The following is a 12,463-nucleotide window of genomic DNA, read 5'->3' on the forward strand; positions in this document are numbered from 1 at the left end:
ACCGGCCGCGCTGCTTCTCGGGGGGCCCCCGCGCAGCGATGCAGGAAGCGGGGGGCGGGCGGGAGACCGCGCTCTGCGCGGGGGGGCGTGGCAGCCAGAGGGCGTGGCTTGCGAGGCGCCCCTCCCCCAGGATGGGCCCGAGCACCGCGGGGGAGGGGCTCCTCCCTCCGCTCCCCCGGATGGCCCCGCGCGGGGGGTCCTGGGGGCGGCCGGGGCGCCGGATCCATGTGGTCACGGGACTTCCGGCCGGGCGCCCCGCCCCCGAGCCCGCCTGCGCCCTGTCTCCCGGCCTGCCCGAGGGCCCCCGCCCGCGTGTCCGCGCGTCCGCGTGTCCGCTGCCCGAGGGCCCTCTGCCCGCGTGTCCGCGTGTCCGCTGCCCGAGGGCCCTCTGCCCGCGTGTCCGCTGCCCGAGGGTCCCCTGCCCGCGTGCCCGCGCGGGGGCAGGGAGGGCACGGGACCACCCGGGGGGCATCGCCGAGGCTCCGCGCTGGCCTCGGGGCCCCTGCAGCAAGATGGAGGCGAGCAGGAGAGGCTGGCAGCACCGCATGCCCAGCCTGCGCCCCCTGCGTCCTCCCTCCCGCGGGAGGCCGGGGTCGAAGATCCCGCCCAGAAGGAGAAGGAAAAACGTTTGTTCCCGGATCGGCTCCTCCACCTCGGCCTCGGCGGGCACCTGGGCTCGGCGCGTCGGAGCGGGCTCTGCCCCATTCATGCAAGCCGACATGAGCAAACTCGCCATTTCGCCATGCCCACAACTAATGGGCATCCCCAGGGTTCCCAGTTCTTTCACACCAAAGAGAGCTGCTGTAAATATTTTAGACACATACACACACACACACACATATATGTATTATATGTATATATATATATATATATATATATATGTTCAAATGATATCTCAAGGTTCTTTAAATTAGCATTTCCCCAATCAATAGTTATTTAGAGCAGTCTTTATTTCACTAGAAATTGTTTTATTTTGGGTTTTTTTTAATCAGAAAAACTACCTGTTCACATTCTTTGGGGAACAACTTCTATTCTTAGAGATTTTCCAAAATGTTTTTATGTATTTGTGATATGGGAGAACTCTATCTGAGAGACTATCCTTAATATTTTTCCACCAATTTTCTGCTCTCTTTCTGATTTTGGCCTCATTAGTTTTATTTGTATAAAATCTTTCTAATTGAAGGTAAGAATTTTCCATCGTACACCACTGCCCTCTATTTTCCATAAATTGTTCACTTATATGTCTGAGAAGTTAATGTTCCATGTTTTTCTCATTTTCCTGTAATAATTCTGTATCCGGGTCATGTATCCATTTTGACTTTACCATGGTAAATGGTATCAAGACACAGGCTAGGCACACTTTCTGCTAATACTGCTTTCCAGTATTCCCAACAGTATTTTGTTTTCAATTTGTTTTGAATGCTTATCCCCAAATATTTTTTTTTTTTGATTTTGCAAGGCAAATGGTGTTAAGTGGCTTGCCCAAGGCCACACAGCTAGGTAATCATGAAGTGTCTGAGACCGGATTTGAACCCAGGTACTCCTGACTCCAGGGCGGTGCTTTATCCACCTAGCCACCCCCTTTATCCCCAAATCTTCAGTCTTTTTCCTGGTCAAATATAAGATTACTATATTTATTTGCTGTTGGAGGTTTTATAGCTATTCTGTTCCACTGATAATTTTGATGACTTCTAGTTTATAAGATCTGGTGCTGCTAAACCTTTTACATTTTAGAAAATAATTAACAATGATGTTCTTTATCTTTTGTCCTTCCAAATGAATTTTGTTAATTTTTCTAATTCAGTAGGGTAAACTTTTTGTAATTTAATTGGGATGGCATTGAATGTACAAATTAATTTATTAATTCATTGTCATTTTTATTATAATTGGTCCTGCCACCACATGAACAATATTTCTTCAATTATTTAATTCTGATTTTATTTGTATAGCTTTTTACAATTTTATTTATATAATTCCTGAGATTGTTTTGGCAGGATTTTTTTTTTTACTATCTAGAGTTATTTTATTTTTTTATTTTTATTTATTTTTAGATTTTTTTCCAAGGCAATGGGATTAAGTGGCTTGCCCAAGGCCTCACAGCTAGGTAATTATTAAGTGTATGAGGCCAGATTTGAACTGAAGTACTCCTGACTCCAGGGCCAGTGCCCTATCCACTGTGCCACCTAGCCACCCTATCTAGTTATTTTAAATGGGGTTTCTCTTATTATCTCTTCTTGCAATTTAGTTTGTGACATAAAGGCAGATAATTTATGTGGATTACTTTAAATACTGCTACTTTGCCAAAATTATTAGTTCTTGCAATTAATTTTTTAGTTACTTCTTTGAGTTTTCTCAGTATGTCATCATGTTGTCTGCAAATAGAGATGGTTTTATTACTTCATTCCATATTCAGATTCCTTTTATTTCTTTTTCTTTTCTTACTGTTATTGCTAGGATTTCCAATATAATTTTGAATAATATTGGTGACAGTGGGGATCCTTGTTTGATCTTATTGGGAAGGCCTCTAGCTTATCTGAATTACAAATAATTTTGCTGATGGTTTTAGATATTTTTATCAATTTAAGGAAAAACCCATTCATACTAATATTTTCATGTGTTTTTAATAGAAAAGAATGTGGTACTATATTGAAAGCTTTTTATTCATCTTTTGATTTTTTGGTAATTGGGATGACATAATCATGATTTTTAAAACTTATTATTGATATAATCTTTATAGTTTTCCCTTTTCATTATGTTAAACTTTCTGCATTCTTGGTGTAAATCTTACTTAGTCATATGTATACAATTTGTAATATATTGTGATCTTTTAGATATAATTTTATTTTAGATTTTTTGCATTTATATTCATTAATCAAATTTGTGTACAATTTTCTCTATTTTTATCCTTCCGGGTTTCCACATCAGGAACATATTTGCTATATAAGAGGGATTGGGTAGGATCCCTTCATTGCCTAATATTCAGAGAGTTCATTTATTACTATATTTAGTTGTTCTTTAAATATTTGACAGAATATTCTTATAAAACCATCTGGTCCTGGTGCTTTTTTCTTAGGAAATTCATTTTTGATCTGTTCAATTGCTTTTTCTAAAACAGATCTATTTAGATATTCTATTCCCTCTTCTGTGAATTTAGGAAATTTATATTTTTGTAAATATTCCTCCATTTCACATTCACTTAAATTTAGTGAGTTGATTGACATATAATTGGACAAAGTACCTCCTTATAATGGTTCTATTTCATCTTCAATAGTGGTATATTCATCCTTTTCATTTTTTTTACATTAGTGGTCTGGTTTTCTCTTTTTTTAAAATCAAATTAACCAAATGTTTCTCTATTTCATTTTTAAAAATAATTGCGGGCGGCTAGAGCACCGGCCTTGGAGTCAGGAGTCCCTGGGTTCAAATCCGACCTCAGACACTTAGTAATATAATGACCTAGCCGTGTGGCCTTGGGCAAGCCACTTAACCCCATTGCCTTGAAAAATCTAAAAAAAAAAAATAATAATAACTGCTATTTGTGAATTTCTCTCCATCTGATTTTACTCACTGTTGTCCTTCTCAGCCTCATTTTACCCCTTAGCTTCTTCTTCATCCTCCTATTATTTATTCTACCCATCCCTTTAAGAGTTCCTTCTCTAACCATCTCTCCCCACCTCCTAATCTTAATCTCCACACCCATATACAATTCCCTTCCCTACACTATCCTACAGTTTTCTCACCTCTCTAAAAGTTCAAAAGTCTTCTAAATCTCTTCAGACATGTGTGCTGTTTTCTCTTCAGCAACATTATCAGTTCTCCACCACCACCTACTTCCTTTGAATTATTCCCTGTTTTGATGAAATTGCTTATTTTACTTGTTTCTACTCGATTTCGATTTTTAGAATCACCCTATCATATGCAACTCAATCCCAACCTTTCCTTCAAACTTCCTTAGGAATGATGACAGTTCTAAGAATTTTGATACCATTTTCCTCTATAAGTAAGCTTGGTGATGTTTTCAAATCATTCTGGGTATTATTTATTGTTTACTTCCTCTTCAGACTGAACTTCCTACCAGGACTGGGCCCTCTCTACATTCTGGAAGAAATGACCAAGATACTCTTCTGCTTTTCTGGGTTACTGAGATTTGTGTTTTTCTTTTTTTTTTCTTTTGGTTTTTGCAAGGCAATGTGGATCTACATAGCTAGGTAATTATTAAAGTGTCTGAGGCTGCATTTGAACTCAGGTCCTCCTGACTCCAGGGTCAGTGTTCAATCCACTAGGCTACCAACTGCCCCTGAGTTTTGTGGTTTTCACACAGCTTTTTCCAAAAAAGCTCATGCTTTCAGTGTCCCCAAGTGGTTTGACTTCTCTCTTCTTTCCCATCATAGATCTGAAAATTTCTGCCTTGTATTTGTTTGGGTGTGAGCAGTATATATATTTGGTAGAATATTACTGGACTCAGTCACCTTAAGCAGCTCAAAAACTATGCTGGTCAAGATGGAGGAATACAGACTCCTTTTTGCATGAGATTTTTTTCCTGATTATTCTGCAGGCTTCAGACTGAGCTGGAAACTGAACCTGAACTCAGCTCCTGGGGTCAGAACTACAGAGCTCATCCTTGCTTTGAATGTGCTCCTTACTTCATACCCATCCTAGACCCAGAACCTACCCACCCACCCCACCCTAGACCTGACACTTCTGGGATTCAGGTCCCTTCAATCTGCCATTGAAGGCCAACTTTCATGTGGATGGCCAACCCAGAATTGGACAATAAATGATAGGGCTGCCAGGTTCTTCCTGTTCCTGAAGATGGCACAAATGGAAAATGCTTTATGCTGACTTTGAGATCATTTTTGGCCTATTGAACAGTCCCTCCCTGCATTGCCTTTCTCAGGGGTCCTTTCTGTGGCTCCTCACACTGACCTGGGCTAGAACAAGGTATAACAGGGTTTCTTGGATTTCCCACTCAGAATTCAGACTGGAACCTGATCTCCAACTGTTTTTCTGTAGGTTGGAGTACTGAGATCTTGGTTCTGTTCCTTTTCCATTTTCTTTCTTAGAGGTTTGAAGGGCAGCTAAGGTGTCACAGTGGATAAAGCACTGGCCTTGAAGTCAGGAGGACAGGAGTTCAAATCCAGCCTCAGACACTTACTTACCACTTACTAGGTATGTGACCTTGGACAAGTCACGTAACCCTGCTTGCCTTGCATCCTGGGCCATCTCCAGTCAACCTAATTCCTATCTGGCCACTGGACCCAGACGACTCCAGAGGAGAAAGTGAGGCTGGTGACTTATAATATCTACACTCACTCAAATTCAATTCAAGTGCTTGTCATGATGCCACCTCCCTGATGTCTTGGTCTTCTTAGAAAACAAAAGACAAACATTATTAGAGGTTTGAAATGGTGACTTTTCTAGTCAGATCAAGTCTCTATTTTGAATTTAACATAGTAGGAGATGGAGACTGGGAGTCTAAATCTGATTTTTACCAAACTGCTTCCAGATTTCTCTGTTGTGCTTATTAAAAAAAGGAAATCCCCCCTCCTCATTTATATTCTTGGATTTATTCAATTCTGGGTTTTTTTCTTACTTTGTTCCCCCATCTTGTATGAACTGGTTGGACAGAAATGAGTAGAACCATGAGAACCAGCTACAATGTATATTATACAAACTCAATAACTACATTAACATTGATGAAGAGACCAAAGCAAATAGCCCTCTGAATAACTGTTCAGAACAGTTTCTCTGAGATCAGATCATGAGAGAGACTTCCCTCTTCAGTGAGGCCCAGGGCAGAATGTTCTTTCCATTAGCCAATGTGACCTGGGATTGGATTTGCTGACTCAGTTGTTTGTCTTTCACTAGAGAGGATTCCATCTGGAGGGAGAGGGATAGTTTATCTCCTCTCTGGTACAAAGACAACATGAATCAAAGCCATAAAAGGTAGGTAGACAAGAAGGCCTTCCCTAGAGCACAAATGTTACATCAGACATTTTAGAATATTCCCAATAAATTTAATAGATGTGGGAAAGCACTTAACCAACATTTATTTTTTGTTCTGACCATCAAACAAATCTTAATGGAAAACCTAAAAAAAAAAAAAAGAAAAAGTGAAATTTTGGGGGCAGCTAGGTGGCGTAGTGGATAAAGCACCGGCCCTGGAGTCAGGAGTAACTGGGTTCAAATCCAGTCTCAGATACTTAATAATTACCTAGCTGTGTGGCCTTGGGCAAGCCACTTAACCCCATTTGCCTTGCAAAAACCAAAAAAAAAAAATCTTAATGGAGAAGAGCCTCCCCATACATGGAATCACCGTGGGAAGGTTTTAGTCTTTTTTATTTAGATTTATTTTTATTAAAGATATTATTTGAGTTTTACATTTTCCCCCAATCTTGCTTCCCCCCCCCCAGAGAACACTCTGTCAGTCTTTACTTTGTTTCCATGTTGTACCTTGATCCAAATTGGATGTGATGAGAGAGAAATCATATCCTTAAAGAGAAGAGAAGTCTAAGAGGTAACAAGATCAGACAATAAGCTATCTGTTTTTATTTTCTAAATTAAAGGGAATAGTCCTTGCACTTTGTTCAAACTCCACAGCTCCTTATCTGGATACAGATGGTACTCTCCTTTGCAGACAGCCCAAAATTGTTCCTGATTGTTGCCCTGATGGAATGAGCAAGTCCTTCAAGGTTGAGCATCACTCCCATGTTGCTGTTAGGGTGTACGGTGTTTTTCTGGTTCTGTTCATCTCACTCAGCATCAGTTCATGCAAATCCCTCCAGGTTTCCCTGAATTCCCGTCCCTCCTGGTTTCTAATAGAACAATAGTGTTCCATGACATACATATACCACAGTTTGCTAAGCCATTCCCCAATTGAAAGACATTTACTGGATTTCCAATTCTTTGCCACCACAAACAGGGCTGCTATAAATATTTTTATACAAGTAATGTTTTTACCCTTTTTCCTCATCTCTTCAGGGTATAGCCCCAGTAGTGGTATTGCTGGGTCAAAGGGTATGCATATTTTTGTTGCTCTTTGGGCATAGTTCCAGATAGCTCTCCAGAAGGGTTGGATGAGTTCACGGCTCCACCAACAATGGAATAGTGTCCCAGATTTCCCACATCCCTTCCAACAATGATCATTATCCTTCCTGGTCATACTGGCCAATCTGAGAGGTGTGAGGTGGTACCTCAGAGAAGCTTTAATTTGCATTTCTCTAAGAATTAATGATTTAGAGCATTTTTTCATATGGCTATAGATTACTTTGATCTCATCTATAAATTGCCTTTGCATATCCTTTGACCATTTGTCAATTGGGGAGTGGCTTTTTGTTTTAAAAATATGACTCAGTTCTCTGTATATTTTAGAAATGAGTCCTTTGTCAGAATCATTAATTGTAAAGATTGTTTCCCAATTTACTACTTTTCTTTTGATCTTGGTTACATTGCTTTTATCTGTGCAAAAACTTTTTAATTTAATATAATCGCAATCATCTAATTGGATTTTGGTAATGTTCTCCAACTCTTCCTTAGTCATAAACTGCTCCCCTTTCCATAGATCTGACAGGTAGACTAGTCCTTGATCTTCTAATTTGCTTATAGTATTGTTTTTTATGTCTAAGTCCTGTAACCATTTGGATCTTATCTTGGTAAAGGGTGTGAGGTGTTGGTCTAATCTAAGTTTCTTCCATACTAACTTCCAATTATCACAGCAGTTTTTATCAAAGAGGGAGTTTTTATCCCAATGGCCAGACTCTTTGGGTTTATCAAACAGCAGATTACTATAATCATCTCCTGCTTTTACACCTAGTCTGTTCCACTGGTTCACCACTCTATTTTTTAGCCAATACCAAACAGTTTTGATGACTGATGCTTTATAATATAATTTTAGATCAGGTAGGGCTAAGCCCCCTTCTTTTTTTCATTAAGCTCCTGGCAATTCTTGACTTTTTATTTCTCCATATGAATTTACTTACAATTTTTTCTAACTCGTTAAAGTAATTTTTTGGAATTTTGATTGGTAGGGCACTAAACAGATAGTTTAGTTTTGGTAGAATTGTCATTTTTATTATATTAGCTCGACCTATCCATGAGCAGTTGATATTTGCCCAGTTATTTAAATCTGATTTAATTTGTGTGAGCAGTGTTTTATAATTGTTTTCAAAAAGATTCTGAGTCTGTCTTGGCAAATAGACTCCCAAATATTTTATATTGTCTGAAGTTACTTTGAATGGGATTTTTCTTTCTAGCTCAGGAAGGTTTTAGTCTTGAACCTCTTTCTGACACCTAGAAAGTGCCCCCTTTGGACTTGCCTCATTTCTGGGATGTTGGTGAAAAACCGAACCATGGATTCTAAGGGGAGCTGTTGTAGATACATGGTGCACATTTTCTCTTGAAGCTTATTTAGACCCTGTGGGAAACCGGGAGTGCATTGTTTGAACCTAACCTTATGTAGTCTAAAGTCTGCCCTTATTGGATACTTTAAGACCAGTTTTATTGCTTCATTGGGACACACAGCCCATGCAGGGACTGTGTCGAGAGGGAGCTAGGGTTGTCTTAGATTCACCTTTGGAGCAATCTGCATTTGGGAGCCACCGTAGCTGACCACAGGGCTCTAGTTTCCTTGGTTCTAGGTTTGAGCTCCATGGGATGTAAAACTTATTAAATGTTTCAAGATCTGGCTCTGATTTTGGCTCTAGCCTCTACTGAAGGACTTCATTAGCTTCCTTCTAAAACCTAATATCTTAGAAGTAGATCTAGGGGTGCCTAGGTGGTGCACCAGCCCTGGAGTCAGGAGTCCCTGGGTTCAAATCCGGCCTCAGACACTTAATAATCACCTAGCTATGTGGCCTTGGGCAAGCCACTTAACTCTGTTTGCCTTGCAAAAACCTAAAAAAAACCCCCAAAAACCCCCTAAAAAAAAATATATATATATATATATATATATATATATATATATATATATATATATATATATACTACTAGATCTACTTTTTTTTTTTAGGTTTTTGCAAGGCAATGGGGTTAAGTGGCTTGCCCAAAGCCATACAGCTAGGTCATTATTAAGTGTCTGAGGCCGGATTTGAACCCAGGGACCCCTGAATCCAGAACCAGCACTCTATCCACTGGGCCACCTAGCCGCCCGTAGAAGTAGATCTATAAGAGTGTGTGTGTGAGGGGCAGCTAGGTGGCATAGTGGATAAAGCACCGGCCCCGGAGTCAGGAGTACCTGGGTTCAAATCTGCCCTCAGACACTTAATGATGACCTAGCTGTATGGCTTTGGGCAAGCCACTTAACCCCATTTGCCTTGCAAAAACCTAAAAAAAAAGTGTGTGTGTGTGTGAGCGTGCCTGGATTTGTGTGTGTGAAGATGTGTATTTCTGGACTTAGTGGTTCCTAAATTGTCTCCTGGTTTCTTTTTCCATTCTTGGAAGCCTGGGTGTTTCCTAATGTACTAGATTATGAATAGAAAAATGGTGGCTCAGTGACAGATACCTTTGGAATGTGAGTCCTGCTCCTCTATACTTAGCCTACCAGCTTGTACATAATAGGTGCTTAATAAATGTTTACTGGTTGATTGTTGAATGAACAAGATTGAGTTCCCAGTTCCAGAGCATTAGAGGCATTCTCTTATTTTCTGCACTCCAAGATCTGACAGTACCCATAATAGTCAAGGAAGAAAACCCATTGGGAACCAAGACTTGGATCTGTTGAGACAAAGCCAGCTCAAAGGCACCCCTTCAGTATACATTATTTCAAATTTTAGAATTTAATAATATTTGTTTTATAATAATCATGTTCAGTGGTCAGGCAAGTCTGACCATCAGATCAAAATAAAAATAGCTTTGTAACCTTACTTGGAAAGAAGTCTACTGGTTTACTCTCTCTGTCTTCGTCCCCTGCAACCGAGATCACTCGACTGTCTGAGGGGCATAGATTCCAACCCTTGCCACTGGATCTCTCCTGATCCCCACCCTCCACTTCAGCCTGGAGAGATCTGTTACCCACTTCAACCCTTTAGAACCGGAAACCCTTCGTCACCAACTTCTTTTCCAGAGTCCATAACTTTAGATGACCTTGACCAAAACAAGGTCCCAAAACTCTTCCTAGGTAAATTCCCAAAGAACTGCAGGATCCTCCAGACTTTTCTCAAAAAGTACAATGTGTCCAGTTAAAAACTGAACACTTTTTACCCATTGTAATCATACTCTCTCATTACTTAATTTACAGTTTCACAACCTCCAGACCAAAAGGGGACTTCAGTTTCTAAGGTTTCAATTACATCACCCTGTAGGAAATAGTTTTCTTTTTTTAAAAAAAAGCAAGAGGATTTAAGTGACTTGCCTAAGGTCACACAGCTAGGAAATTATTTAGAGTCTGAGTCTGGATTTGAACTCAGGTGCTCCTGACTCCATGGCCTGTGCTCTATCCACTGCACCACCTAGCTGCTCCAGGAAATAGTTTTTGAATGAGCACATTTTATACTATGGTTTCCCCCCAAATTCCAAATATGAGAAAAGTTAAAAGCAGAATAAGAATATAAACAAAGCTATAGACTTAAAACAGAAAAGAAAATAGCCAGTGAAATAATATCGATGCATTTTGTAATAATCCGCCTTCTGTCCATCTGACACTGAGCTGTTTCCATTAGGACCCACATTCTGATCCTTTCAGCTCCTAAATCTAGATCCTTAAAACCACATTTTCAATGTATTTTGAATTGCAGTTGGATCTACCTGTAAAGAGTCAAACATCCCAATTATCCTCCCTGATGAGAGGTCACCTCTGACTCTAAATGAGGCCATCTTGTAGTTGAGATCCGGAGAAATCCAATCCAATTCATTCTCAATTCACAGTTACAGAAGACAGAGACAATCTCGATTTTCCCAAGGGAAATTTGTTGTCAGCAGCCCAGACTAGTGGCCCCTCTACTTTCAATTCAGCTTTTGACCTTGTTTTTCTTTAATCTTTATGCTCCAGAGGAGGAGCAGTGAGTCCCAGAGAAGAGAGAGAAAGGATGAGCGGCTAGGCATTGCAGTGGATAAAGCACCCGCCTTGGAGGCAGGAGTACCTGGGTTCAAATCTGGCCTCAGACACTGAATAATGACCTAGGTGTGTGGTCTTGGGCAAGCCACTTAACCCTATTTGCCTTGCAAAAACCTAAAAAAACAAAAACAAAAAAAAGAGAGAGAAAGGGAAGGAGGTGGTGGAAGGATGAAGGAAGAGGAACTTTCAAGATGACTAGTCTGCTGGATGGTGGCCCACGTGGAATAGGAGCCTGACCCTGGCCCTGGGTGTGACTGGAATAAAGCGTCCATCTTTTTTTTTTGTACAAATGATGTTTTTTTTATACATTACTAAAATATTCTTGTTTAAGAGTAAACATAATATCCCCTCCCCCCAAAAAATACAGGCCCTCATAGCAATAAAGTAAAGAGGAAAGAATTAAAATTAAAATAAAAAAATAATAATAGGGGCAGCTAGATGGCGCCGTGGACAATGCACCGGCCCTGGAGGCAGGACCACCTGAGCTCAAATCCAGCCCCAGACACCCCACAATCACCCAGCTGTGTGACCCTGGGCTAGTCACCCCAACCCCATTGCCCTGCAAAAAACAAAACAAAACAAAATAAAATAATAATAATAATAATAGGGGCGACCAGGTAGCACAGTGGACAGAGCACTGGCCCAGGAGTCAGGAGTTCCTGGGTTCAAATCCAGCAACAGACACACAACAATCAACCAGCTGTGCGGCCCTGGGCAAGCCACCCAACCTCATTTGCCCCACAAACCCCACTAATAATTAACAATAATATAACAATGATAGGAAATGTGCTTCAGTCTGTGTTCCAATACCGCCAGCTCTGTCATGGGTGGATCACATTCTTTAGGATAAATCCATCAATCTTATGCAATATTGGGCCAAGGAGATATAGACCCAGAACAAATTGGAAACTGAATAACCTCATTTTATTTTGTTTTTTGTTTTTTTTAGGTTTTTGCAAGGCAAATGGGGTTAAGTGGCTTGCCCAAGGCCACACAGCTTGGCAATTATTAAGTGTCTGAGACCGGATTTGAACCCAGGTACTCCTGGCTCCAAGGCCGGTGCCTTATCCACTACACCACCTAGCTGCCCCATAACCTCATTTTAGAGAATGAGTGGACCAAAAAACAAATTATAGAAAGAATTAGCCATTTTATCCTAGATAATGTTAATAATGAAACAACATACCAAAACCTATGGGATTCATTCAAAGTGACTCTCGGGATATATTATAGCTCTAAATGCTTACATGAATAAATTGGAGAAAGAGGAAATCAATGAACTGAACATGCAACTAAAAAAATGAGAGAAAGAACAAATTAAAAATCCCCAATTAAATATCAAATTAGAAATTCTAAAAATTAAAAGAGAAATTAATAAAATTGAAAGCAAAAAACTATTGAATTGATAAATAA

General features: G+C 40.3%; 1 protein-coding gene across 2 annotated transcripts in view; it reads right to left on the reverse strand.

Moving 5' to 3' along the window:
* The window catches only part of LOC141511981 (uncharacterized), a 63,206-nt gene that overhangs the window by 24,879 nt on the left and 25,864 nt on the right, over positions 1 to 12,463 (reverse strand). Inside the window, exon 1 of one of the 2 annotated variants that reach the window (XM_074220925.1) lies at positions 3 to 95. The exons of the other annotated variant lie outside the window; for it this stretch is intronic. The gene's annotated coding sequence lies outside the window, so the exon portion shown is untranslated. Of the gene's footprint in view, positions 1 to 2; positions 96 to 12,463 lie in introns of those variants that run through there. 2 annotated transcript variants of the gene reach the window in all.

The sequence above is a fragment of the Macrotis lagotis genome, chromosome 1, assembly GCF_037893015.1.
Source record: "Macrotis lagotis isolate mMagLag1 chromosome 1, bilby.v1.9.chrom.fasta, whole genome shotgun sequence".
NCBI classification, from domain to species: Eukaryota; Metazoa; Chordata; class Mammalia; order Peramelemorphia; family Peramelidae; genus Macrotis; species Macrotis lagotis.